Genomic DNA, 13,645 nt, shown 5'->3' on the forward strand with positions numbered 1-13,645 from the left:
CTATTGTCCAATAAAACGTTCTCTAATCCACTTTACAACTGTTGCAGGTTCTTGGCCTATGACGCAATACTAATCTGATGGATGAGTTCAAGAGTTGTTTTGCCTACAGGCATGGAGACAAATGAGATGAACTTTCAAGGCTGCTTCCTAGTTAAGAAGGGTGAAATTATTCCAAGGAAAAGCACTAAGGAAAACAAAATCCTGGAGGCTGCCTACAAACCAGAAGATTCTCCAAACTCAGCCCTGTCCTGCTAAATAGTTGCAGAAGTCAGAGGGGTGACAGGTGTACAGAGAACCAAAATGAGCAAGAACAGGACAGAAAGAACAGGGAAGCGTGTCATCCTTAGAAGATTCACAAATTACTAGATTACTAGAAAGTGTAACTCCAGTAGTCAGACCAAAGATAATACTTGGACAACAACCTGCTCATCTTGATTAATAGATTAGGTTACTAAGTGCTTAGTATATTAGTGGCTATTAGATATATGGGTTAACTAGGATTAATTCAGAATTCTTGCTTATCAGAATTGAAAAGCGTAGTTACAAAGGCAGGGCTATGACGCATGACATTACCAGTAAAAAGTAGATAGTAAAGTGCTGGATGATATTTTCTAGTAGGAAAGATAAGAAGGCTATAGGACCTCAGGTGCGGAGAGAAATAGGTGTGTCTGAAATAGCAAAGATGTCATTAAAGAAGGAGAAGTCGCACTGAGACTTTAAGAATGGTTAAGATTTTTCATAGCAAAGGAGTACATGGGCAAAGGACTGCAGTTGGAAATGCTTGTATGGGGCAAAGTAATCTGGTGAAGACTATTTGCATAAGTGCTGAGCTAGGTGGAGGAAATACTGTCAGGCATAATGTGTTCCAAACAGATCTGAGGGATAAGCAAGAGACAGAACAACTCTGTGTTCACTAAAAATAGATCATCCAGTTTCTTTTAAACAAGTTAATGACTTCAGGTGCAAAGTCACAGAGCTCCGATCTACAAACAAGCCTATAAACAACTGCTGTACTGTCAACTAGTACGTCCACATGGCCACAGCTGGAGAGGAAGTGGTGAACAAAACTGGCCTTTTCAGGCACACTTGATGACCTAGATAACATCATAACCAGCAATATAACTCATTTTTTACAGTAGATCTGCAATGAAGGGAAAGATCATTGAACACATTGGCAATTTTCCTCATAAGAGGAAAGATGGTAAACTCTTATTTTTTCAATAATGAAAAGCTGAACTGGTTTCATTATTCACCAGAACTCTTGGAAGAATAAACTAATGCATAGACAAGGAGCTAAAAGTGGGTGTAATTTTTCCAGAAACTATATTGTCAGGGTTGTATAAGAAAGGCTGTTTACTGTGATGTATCATGAAACTTTCTTAAATCTCCTCCCCTGCCCTGAAGAGGTGACTTTTGGCATTGATTTGACCTCCTAGAGCTGGCAGCCTGTGTTCCAAGGAATGTTATTTAAAGTCATTTTCAGAGACAGAAGACTCAGCTGCAGGGTCCCATCATGATGGTGCTTCTGCCTTTTGATACCTAGGCACATGCATGGTCATGGGAGAGGTCCAGGCTATGGGGGCCCTGAGACAGCAGGTTTTGGGAGAGGACTGGACCCCATCGCTCTTATTTCATCCTTTTTTAAAAAAAGATTTTATTTATTTATTCATGAGAGACACAGAAAGAGAGGCAGAGACACAGGCAGAGGGAGAAGCAGGCTCCCTGTGGGGATCCTGATGTGGGACTTGATCCCAGGACCCCGGGATCACGACCTGAGCCAAAGGCAGACTCTGTTCAATCACTGAGCCACCCAGATGCCTTAGGATGTTTTAAAAGAAGAAATATCTACATTATCTATCTATCTATCTATCTATCTATCTATCTATCTATCTATCTATCTATCATCTATCTATATCTATGCATATTTGATAGCCTAGATATGTATTTAGATAGTTATATATTTTAACTGTTCTTCTTCACCCAGTAAATAAAGAAGGCCTATAGTGGTTATCTATTATTCTTCCAGTTTTTATTTCCACAGTAAAGCTTTGCACATTTTTTTCCAAAAAGGACACTGTCTGCTAGTCCCAAGGACTCAGAGCTACGCTGCTCTGCAGTGCTCTCTTGTGGCTCTCAAAGATACTGACAGTAATCAGAGATGATCAAAACAAGGAATACAGAAATCAATTTCAGGATAAGTAATTTTAGATCTGAAGTTTTCGATTACAGCTAAGGAAGCAATTGTTTCTTCTGGTTCTAAACATGTCAGACATGCAGGACTTAAAAGGAGGAGTATGGGTGACATCATAGGGAGTTCTTCTGGTGGTTTTATTTTGTTTCTAAAACTAATACATCCAACTACAGAAGATAACCATTCTCTGGCTGAATATCAAAAAATAAGTTTAAATGTTCAAACAATAGAGAGATGTTTTTTTGGTCTTAAAATTTCAATTTGAAAGGTGTTTCTAAAAAAAAATGTTTCTAGAACTGTGCCCTTTAACGTGAAATTCAGGAGGTTCAAATTTGCAGTTATTTGTGGTTGAATAACTTGGAGCTGAAGGGCACAGCAACGGATGGATCTTGCTGATTTTCTGGCAATTTCTTTAACATCTTTTAATCTACAGTTCCCCGTCCACCCTAAATTGAAGGACCTGGGCCATATGACCTGTACTTTCCAAGAGTCTGGATTTTCCCAAGTGCACATTCATGGCACACTTCACATGTTTCTCTGTCTTCTGTACTTCCTGCAAACTGGCAGCCGGACCCAGAGCCTCATCAGGCTCACACTTAATCGCTTTGGCAAGGCCATAGGTGGTGGTATCTTTCATCGCAAGGCATATAATGCCAGATGGTTCCTCTTTTTGTGATGTTAGTAGTATTGATATTCGTTGCTTAGATCATTGATTCATTCAGTTTGTAAAATTGCCACTTCTTTCTCACCTGCTAGTTGGAATACTTTTTATAATAAGAGACTTTCTTTCATGTACTATTTGGTTAATCAGTAATATAGTTCATATGGAAAGGTAAGATAAATGATTCTTTACCTTTACTTATTCATTTTTATATAATTAATTGATTTTCTATCATCTTCTGAAGGTGACCAGTTACTAGTTTAAAAATGCCATTATGAACTCAAGGATTATATTTGGTTTCAATCCATTACAATCATTATCCTCATGTTAGGTCAAAGCATCCCAACTGTGCTCATTGGGAGTTTTCTCAAGATGGCCCATGGATTCTTTTGCCCTGACTCTATTGTCTAGGTTTCTTTGTTAGATATGGCAAGATATCCCATGCTTATCTTATATATGCTTCCTATTCCAAATTAACAATTTTCTCCAAAAACCCCTGGTTTATTTATTGAGAAATGGGTTTCAAGAACATAATTTAGATGCCAGTGATTCTCATTGCTACTGAGTTGTCACTGTTCTGAAGACTTTGCCTGAGTTTATTCTGATATTTTCAATTTAAATTCAGGGCATAGGGTTTTTACCTCATTTCTTCCATATGACATCTGTATCTCTTCTGTATCTGTATCCCTCCACCCTACATCTTGATTTTTCAAGTACATAGAGGATGACAGACATTAGATTGTCTGATAATAACTCATTTTTATTTCATATTTCATGGACAGGAGTCTTAGAATTACAAAACCTGTTCTAACACAATACAATTTGTGGATATTTAAAAAGCGTTTGCATATATTCTTTCCATTTTCCTCTCATTTGTACACTTGTACTGTACTCATATTAGTAGAGAAAATAGCTATTACATATTTTTCTCTTCATTGTAATCCTCATAAGTCATAGTTATACATAGTTTAAGAATGTTCAGCACCTGTTCTTTTGTCATTGTCATAGAGTCATATTTGGAATTCACTGGGGTTGTCTGAAACATGTGTTCTAGAAGTTTCCTCAGGAAAGGCTCATAGGAACAACATACATCCTTACATCTTAATAGCAGTTGTTTTTAATTCCCTCTTTAGACTTGAGAGTCAGTTTTCCTGGGTATAAAAACAACCTGGCTCACGTATAAAAACAACCTGGCTCACATATTCTCTCTGGATATCCCATATATGTAACTCTAATTTCTTCTGACATAAAGCATTCCTTCTTTCCTTTGTAAGACTTTTGTTTATTTTGAGCTGAATACTTATTTATTTTCTTTTATTATTATTTTTTGTTTTCAAGTTTTTGCTTAAATTCCGGTTAGTTAACATATAGCGTGATACTGGTTTCAGGAGTAGAATTTAGTGACTCATCACTTACACAGAAAACCCAGTACTCAACACGACAAGTGCCCTCCTTAATGCCCATCACTCATTTAATCCATCCCCCATGCACCTCCCTGTTAGGAACTCTCAGTTTTTTCTCTATTGTTAAGAGTGATAGCCTTTTAAATATACATTTATATTTAAAGTCCTGTAATTTGTCTGGAATATGTCTTATTTTTTGTCATTCGTGATTGATATTTTCCGTTACATGGCATGTACTTTCAATATGCAGCTTCAAATCTTATATTTCAGAAAAGTTTAATGCTTGTTCCATGCTATTGCTTTGGTTTTCTTCTTTTAGGCTCTCTATAACTTAGATGCTGGACCTTCTTTGGATTTCTTCAATTTGTCATTTTCTTTAAAATCATTTTCATCTTTCTTCATATCTTAAAATTTTCTCTTCTTCACTTTCTAGTTTTCTTTAGGTATCATCTGATGTATGTGATCACTTTATGTTCTTTCCAGTTTAGTCTTCATTGCTTTTATTTATACAGTTGGCCCTTGATCAATGCAGGGGTTAGGAGCACTGACACCCCATTCAGTTGAAAATGCACATATAGCTTTTGACCCTCCCCAAAAAACCCCTTGACTACTAAGGGGCTACTATTGACTGAATGCCTTACTGATAATATAGTAAATTAACACATATTTTGTACATCATAAGTATTATATACTGTATTCTTATAATAAAGTAAGCTAGAGAAAAGAAAATGTTACTAAGAAAATCATAGGGAAGAGAAAATACATTTATAGTTCTGTATTTTTTGTATTTATCAAAAAATCTGCACATAAGTGGATGCGCACAGCTCAAACTCATGTTGTTCAAGAGTCAACTGTACTTCTTTCCTGAGTTCTATCACCTTATGTACGAATTTATTACTTTTGTTGTTATTCTAGTCTTATGCAATCTGTATGTTTTTTAACTCGTTTTGCCATTGTATGCTACAATTTGAACCATTTGTGAGTATGCTTTTATGGTAAGCTTTCACTGTCTATTGTGATGGTATTCTGCTCCCTACTCTTTTTTTCTTACAACTTTTGTAGGAAATTTGACTTTGATAAATTTCTGTTGCTCACTTTTATGCACAGTTTTTCTGAACAGTTCAGTATTTCTTGCTAGCTTCAGAGATTCTTCTGTTGTTTTGACATAGTGGTCCATATGGCAGCCTTCTTTCTGAGATTTCCTGGCTCTGTTATGGATAACAGACACCACTGATTTTGTCTGGATCTACTTTTCCCTTCATCACTCTTGTTGCTGGCCTGTTCAATTTTGATTTCATTCCTGGATGTTTTTTTCAGTGTGGATGGAGCTAGGCAGGTGTTTTCCTGTTCTCAAAGGCATTACATGTCCTGTAACTAACCTTAGCTTCTTTCCCACAGGCACCAATACCATGTTTTATACCCCCAAATTCATATGTTGAAACTCTAGCCCTCCAAAGAGAAGATATTAGGAGGTGGGCCTCTGGCAGGTAATTACATTTAAAGGAGGTCCTGAGGATAGAGCTCCCATGATGGCAATTGTACCCTCATAAGAAGAGGAAACCAGAGCCCTTCCTCTTTCTGCTATAGGAGCACACAACAAGAAGGAAGCCATCTGTGAGCCAGGAAGAGGAACCAGACACTCAATCTGCCAGCACCTAGGTCTGAGATTTTCCAGCCTCCCAAACTCTGACAGATAAATGCTTATTGTTTGAGTCATCCAGCCTGTCGTATTTGTTATAGCAACCCAAACAGACTAAATTACCATGCAAATCATGGGGTTATTTGTTTTGTCTATACCTGCTTTGACTTGTGGTTTGTGAATTATCTAGTTTTGTTTTAAATGTTGTCTATCGATTTTGGTTACTATCTAAGTATTGTTTACTTTCATGTGGGAATTCAAGATTAAAAAACTATGCCAATGCCTCTGTCATCATTCCAGAAGACTCCTTATTTTTTTCTTGAATTTTGATGTAGATTTATCATTTTATATAAAGATTTTATTTATTTATTCATGAGGGACAGAGAGAGAGAGAGAGAGAGAGAGAGAGAGAGAGAGAGATACAGAGAGGCAGAGACACAGGCAGAGGAAGAAACAGGCTCCATGCAGGGAGCCCAACATGGGACTCGATCCTGGGTCTCCAGGATCCCGCCCTGGGCTGAAGGCGGCACAAAACCGCTGAGCCACCCAGGCTGCCCAGACTTATCATTTTTTATTTGTTCTTTCAAAGAACAAAATTTTAGTTTTACTGATATTACTTATTGCTTCTTTTTTCCCCATTTGATTAGTATCTACTTTTATCTCTTTTTTTCTTCTGCTGTCTTAATGTTTTCTTGGTTAGTGTTTCTATAAATTCTTGAGTTTAATATTTGGACAATTTATGTTAGCCTTTATTCCTTTATTAAATATACATTCAAGGCTATAGTTTTCCCTCTGAAGATGCCTTTAGCTGCTTCTCACAAGTTTGAGCTACATCGTATTTATTAGTTTTCAGTTCTAGAAACTTTTTATTTCCATGCAGTTTCTTCTATGCTTCCTAAATTATTTAGAAGTGATTTTTAGATTTTGAAATGTGTTGGTGTTTTGTGGTTGTTATTTAGTTTCTAATTTTATTACACTTTTGTCAAATAATGTCTTCTTTAGGATACTGCTTTGGTTTATATTTAGAATTCCTTTGTGGTACATAAGTGGCCATATTTTGTAAATTATTTAGGTGTCCCTCAACCAGAATGTGCATTCTCTAGTCACTGAATGAAGGCTGGTCAAATCTTCTAAATCCTTATTAATTTTCTTGGTTTCTGTATTTCAAATCTTCTAAATCCTTATTAATTTTCTTGGTTCTTTGATCACATGCTGAGGTATTATACACATTTTAAATTGAGTTTTCAAATTAATCCTCATAGGTACATGCTATTCTTTTTTTACAGGTGAGAAATCTGATATTCATAGCAATTATGTTGTCTTGACCTCCCAAATTGCAAACTGAAGAACACAATTAGAAGTCTAGACGTATACCTGCAGTGTTCAAATCTTGTCACTAAACACAATGTTCATGTCAAATGTCATTAGACCCAACAATAAAAAAAAAAGCATTTTCCAAACTATATCATGATGCAACATTTTTTGCTTGAACTCAAATTTGGTTCCTCCATAGAATTTGCTCTTATCCCAAATCCTGATACAAAATCTAAACTAGCTATGTTTTTCCTTTGTTCTATATATGCATACCTGATTTTCAGAATAATGACCCTGAAGCACTAAAGGAGATAGATAACTTTTCTAACCTATTAATGTCAGTATGATAAGAGTATTTACATTTTATATCTACTGATTCCTTGAAATCTGGGATCTATCACTACTTACAATTAAGCAGAATATTAATTCAATTTATTCAACAGCCTGCGAGTCACCCTAGAGCTAGCAAGGAATACTCACTTCCTCTGGGATGCTGCAATGCTGGTCTGAAGAGTAATAGTTACACTCGGATACCCTCCTTCAAAATGAAGGCATTAGAATTTACTTGAGACAGAAAACCATACATATTCTAAATATTTGAATAACTTTTTCTGATTTGGAGTTGTTAACAATGTATTTCTGTTTATAAATGAGAATAAGTTTGGGAGCCATATTTTTCTTTTTTCATTTTGAAAATATTAACAGGTTAAATGTTAAATATAATAAATGGAAACACATTTATAAAAACATATGGCCATAAAGCACAAAACTATGGTCCAATGAATAGGGCTTGATGAATGTCATTTCTTCTAGAAAGGTGTAGTGTAATTATTGTAATTAGCTGCCTTATTGAGTAAGTCTCCCACATAAAATGTCATAATTGGAAATAAGCAATTACTTAAAATTACATAGGTTGAAGGTGGCAGGTACGTCATTCAAGTGTATTTTAATTTTTCATGCACCTATGAACTGAAAACTAACCTCAAAGTGCATATGATAGATCTTGTGTATAGCAAGATGTTTCTATAAAATAAACTTTTTATAAAATTGACATTATGCTTGGAAAGAAATAATTTTAAGAAGTGATTAGTGGCAGCAAAATTAAAATAGTCACTTACAATGTATAAAAAGGTGAATATCATTATAATAGCATGTTACAGAGCTTTGAAATTGTCTTAGAATGTGAATTGTGAAAAGGGAGTTTTAGATGATGGGTCAAGATTTTTGATCTTGTTATTTCAACATTATAAATTCTGAACCCTGAAAATACACCAGTCATAAAAGTCAAAAAATATATAAATACGTATGTAGGTGTGCATGCCTACACACACAGAGTCTTCCTTTGGGCTCCAGGGCACCCTACATGTTGTTTTCTGCTCTGTGTATGAAACAACTTATTATTTCTCTGTGAATTTCAGTAGATCATTAGCTCCATATGAGAAGGGTGGTATACTCCTTATCTACTATATTTTCCTCCACTATCCAGTACTGCCTGTAACGTGTTAGTGAATATATTTAAAGAATGAATTCATTACTTAATATTAAAGATAACTTTTCTCTGTTCTAATTTTTTTCCCCTTATGAAGTGAATCCTTGAAATAACAAATGTGAATCAAGTAAAAATTACAAAGGAGGACTAATCACTTTTGAAACGCATCAATACACTCGATATATAGGACAATCTTGTGAAACTAGAAATTAAATGATTGGAAACTTAATTGGCTTGACTTTTTTGGAATTAAATTGCCCAACAATGCTTTAGTCACTAAGGTTTGTGTTGGCGATTTGGCCAAATATCCAACAACTCAGACATCAGCTAGCCTAGTGTAATGATGCCAAGGATGCAAAAGATGAAGGAAAAGCAGTATCTTCACAGATATGCTAAATATCCAGTGCTCACTGGTAAGAAGCTATGATATCCGCTGTAATATATATTTAGCATAAAACTTCATGATTATAGCTCACATAAACAGAAAGACAAAAGCTGAAACTTGTAGAGATTAAAAAAAAGATGAGTGGATTATGATTCTGGGAGAAAATACCAGATGCTTATAACCATGCAGCTGTTTGTGAATTTAAAATCCATGCCTCTCAGATAATACAAGGGAATAGGGCTTGCTCTCCAATTGATTCAACGGTATTTGGACTTTAGATCCAAATAACAAGAACAGAGCAGCCCCGGTGGCCTAGTGGTTTAGTGCCATCTTCAGCCCCGGGGTGTGATCCTGGAGACCTGGGATCAAGTCCCACATTGGGCTCCCTGCATGGAGCCTGCTTCTCCCTCTGCCTGTGTCTCTGCCTTTCTCTCTCTGTGTCTGTCATGAATAAATAAATAGAATCTTTTTTTAAAAAAACACAAAAAACGAATAACAAGAACACCAGCCCCAGCAACAACTGTAACACATTGAGATTGGCACTACACTTAATGGAAAGTAAAACTTATGAGTACAAGTATACTCCAAAGAGAAGAATGTGGAAACAGTAGAGCAAAGTGTAAATTTCACAGATAGTATTAGCTGCAAGCTCAGCGCTCTGATACCTGTTTTGGAGACAGTGAAGAAAAATTGTGGTTAAAAGCTTTCTGTGTTACTTATAGAAGATCTCTATCCTAAGACACATTTACTTTTGACTTTCAGTGGATGTACACTGAAGGAATCCAAGAAAATTATTTATAATCCCAAACCAAGAGTGATTACTCAACTAAATATGCAAATAAAATGCAAAAAAAATCATTGATAGGGAATTAAAGCAGCAGAGTGCACTTTTTACCCAGACCCCTGCACACTGTTTGCATATAAAGGCCTTCAAGAAATAAATGTCAAATGATAAAATGTGCACTGGAACTCAGCTGTATTTTGATCTGAGCTCAAACAAATACTGCAAAGATCAATAAACATGTAAGAAAAAGTTTTCACTTGTATTTTGTATCTTTTTGTTTCCTCTCTATTATCGTGAGTAGATCAATTATCCACCAGAGCATTTCTAAGCTTTTTGAGAGTACATAGGTTTTCACATTTGGTCTGATGAACACCGTTTCTTCCCTCCCCTGGACCACACTGTCTGTAACTCTGCCAATCCAGCCCCTCTGAGTGGTGGCACCGTGTAACCTCCCACTCTTCTCCTACAGAGACATCTTGAATGGCCCTGGAGAGATGCTAAGCTATTATTTTAGAAAATTCTTTCAGAAGAGCAAAAGCCCTAAAGATGAAAATAGGCTGGTTTCTCTTTCTCAGTCTCTCTCTCTCTCTCTCTCTCTCTCTGTTTTGGTGAGTAGACGTTTATCCTGGAAATTATAGATCAGTAACTTGCTATGTACAGAGTTACTGAAGCAAATCATCAAACACTCTATAATCACATAGAAAAATACAAAATGCTGTCTGGCAATCAACAAGGCTTTGTGAAGAAGACATCTTTCCAGAGAAATTTAATTTACTTCGTGAGAGCCTAAGACACTATGGCAATGGGGGTAGTTACTAAAATATAAAAAAAATGAAAATAAAAAAATCAGACTCCTGAACAATAAGGAAAATAAATCAGTAATTAATATACTGTGCTTAACTAGACTGTTACAATCAAAGGTTAATTTGTTTAAGTAAAAGTCCTTCATCTTGATTGATGAATATAAGTCTATTTGCTGAGTCTGAACTCATAGTCTCAACTATGGTTCAGAATCAGTATCCTATCTTACTTAGTATTAGAGGCACATAACATACATTATGCTAGTGCAATGGGAGGCATTTAACATATATAATTTAATCCTCATAGCAAGCGGTGAAAATAAGAGTTATTTCTACTTCATAGATGAGGATCGGAACGTGCATCACTTATCACTATGACTGGTCATAATCACTATTCTGCTTCTCACGACGAACAGTTAGGTCAAGCATCTTCTGCGTCCTGCACTTTTCTGCATGTCTCACTCTGCCTGGAGCACCTTTCCTCCTACACTGCTCAAGCTTTCTGCTCCTATAAGGGGGCCTACGGGAGTCCTGTCTCAGGTTCCTGTAACACATTTTACTTTCATGCATTTACTCATGGTCCTCTCCATTAGTCTAAAAGCTTCTAAAGGGCACCACTCACATCTTGCTCATTGTTGAAATCCCATGGCCCCGAAGAGTGCCAGATGAATAACAGGTGTTCCATAGACGTTTGTTGAATGACTGAGTGAACGTGAAGACTTATAGAAATGGGAAGAGTAAAGAAAACCTTCTATCACTTTCCTCCTTTTGTACATTTGTTAGCTGACTACGGTGAAGGCTTCCTGTGGAACTTGCTATATGCTTGGCAGAAAGGAGGCAGGTGAGAAAGCGGACAGACATTGCCCTGCTGTCAGAGAAATACTTCCTGCTCTTCATCATATGGGTTTTGAAACTATACTAGGAAGTGCACAGGGCACAAGGGGGTGGCTGGGACAGACCTTGTCCCTCTGTCTCAGGCTGATGTGACTGTGTGGTACCCTCATGTTTTTCAGACACTGTGAGGTTCTGACCCCTGAAACGGCACAGCAGACAAGACAGCAGGGCAGAAATATTGGGGAGCTCAGCTGAAAAGCAGTGAGAGTCCCCAGATCCAACCACAGCAGGGGGGACACTCTGACTTTGCTAAGATGATTCACTTGTGAGGACTGAGTGGGCTGCTTTCATTACCACGGTTACTGGAAAAGTAAGTTTACATCTCAATTTACTGACAAGCATGCTACTTAAGAAAACTCAGGGTTTAATTTCAATAATATGGACCAAAAATGAGTAGAAAGCCATTGCCTTCTGCTTGGAAACTAGAAAAACTCCTCTCAAGGGATACAGGCTTGGGGCTCCTGAGGGGCTCAGTGGTTGAGCGTCTGCCTTTGGCTCAGGCTGTGATCCTGGGGCCCTGGGATGGTGTGCCCCACAGGGAGCCCGCTTCTCCCTCTGCCTGTGTTGTTGTCTCTCTCTCTCTCTGTGTCTCTCTCATGAATAAATAAAATCTTAAGAAAACGAGAGAGAGAGAGAGAGAGAGAGAGAGAGAGAGAGAGATATGCAGGCTTGTCCTGTAATCAGGAGGAGAGGGAACTCCTGGCTGATGCCCCAAGTAGGGAGAGCAGGAGGAGAAAGGGACGGGGAATTAGCCTTGGGAATGACATTTCTATGGAGTCACGAAGGGCAGCCATTCACTCTAAGGAAGAAGTTTGAAAGCACTATTTCCTGCCTTTTTCCTTTAGGATCTACAACAACAACTTAAAGATTTTATGTTTTTGTTTGCTTGTTTTTTATGGGGAGAAGGACAGGTATTTTAAACTACGCGATAAAGATACCTATTTTGGACCTATTTTTAAGAACGTGGTTTCCGCAAAGTGAGGTTGCTATGGAGTTCCTTATGGTTGTTGGAACCTAGGGTGATGACTGGGAGAAAATCCTGCCTGACAGGTGCTTATTTGAGTTTTCACATTTCCTGCATTGCCTACTCAAAAACACCCTCACCTTCTGTTGTCGGTTGTTGCCGTTTTTTAAAATCCCTTTTTAAAAATCCCTTTAAAATCCCTTATGATCTTCAAGTTCCTGGGCACTCAGCATTTTCCTTGGCAAGGGTAAGGGATTCCCTCTAGTGTAGTGGGAGTCAGAAGTTTCTCCTTACAGGAAATCATTAAGGGAAAAGCTTTATTTTAGTATTCTTTTCTTTCATGTCATGGAAATCACTGATAAGTCAGACTCTCATTTTCCTTTTATTTCTTACTACTCTTTGAGGAGCAACAGCCTCAATTTGTGTTGTAGAGTGCTGGGAGTGTTTCTTCACATCAAGTGAAAAACCTTGCTGTCCACTTGACCCTGCGGGGCATTTCCAAAGGCAGCTGGAGCTCTATAAGAAATTTCTAAGTGCTCGCTGAAAAATACTTTCTCAGAGGAGCTAAGAGGGGGTATGGTCTTTGTTCGGGATTTTTGTTGTGTGTTTATATAATTTTACATGGCTTTGGGGTTTCTTAATAAAAATATAAAAGGCTTGGCATATTTAAAAATACAAATACCAGATTGCTTCCTCTTCAATTTCTGCTCCCCTTATATATCCTCGGGCTGAAATTCGTGAAGTGAGTTTCTCGGTTTTGGGGTTTTCTGGCTAATGGTACTCAACAAAGACAAGTTCCAAGTATTTATGAAGAATGCCAGGAACTGATGGCAGCGGAGGCTGGAGACACTGGGAACTTGAAAAGAGTGAAGGTGACTTTCTCAGAGGCCTAAATATAGACAAAGCTTTAAGAAGGAATGGTAGCACATAACAAGTCTTCTTGCTGCTGCCATGCCAGGGCAGTGGCTACTGAGATGAAAAGAAAATATGTTCTCTATATCCCACTTTCCCAACTGGAGTGTGGACCCAGAGAATGAAGCTCATAGGGGGATAAATAATATTATCCCAATTGTAGGGTACCTACATATTGGCTAATGAGGCTTGCAGTGGATGAAGGATAG

At 37.4% G+C, this 13,645-nt stretch overlaps 1 protein-coding gene across 6 annotated transcripts in view; it reads right to left on the reverse strand.

Moving 5' to 3' along the window:
• Window positions 1-13,645, reverse strand: part of NALCN (sodium leak channel, non-selective) — a 315,576-nt gene that overhangs the window by 68,851 nt on the left and 233,080 nt on the right. The gene's annotated exons all lie outside the window — the stretch shown is intronic.

Source organism: Canis lupus, chromosome 22 (genome assembly GCF_003254725.2).
Source record: "Canis lupus dingo isolate Sandy chromosome 22, ASM325472v2, whole genome shotgun sequence".
NCBI lineage: Eukaryota > Metazoa > Chordata > Mammalia > Carnivora > Canidae > Canis > Canis lupus.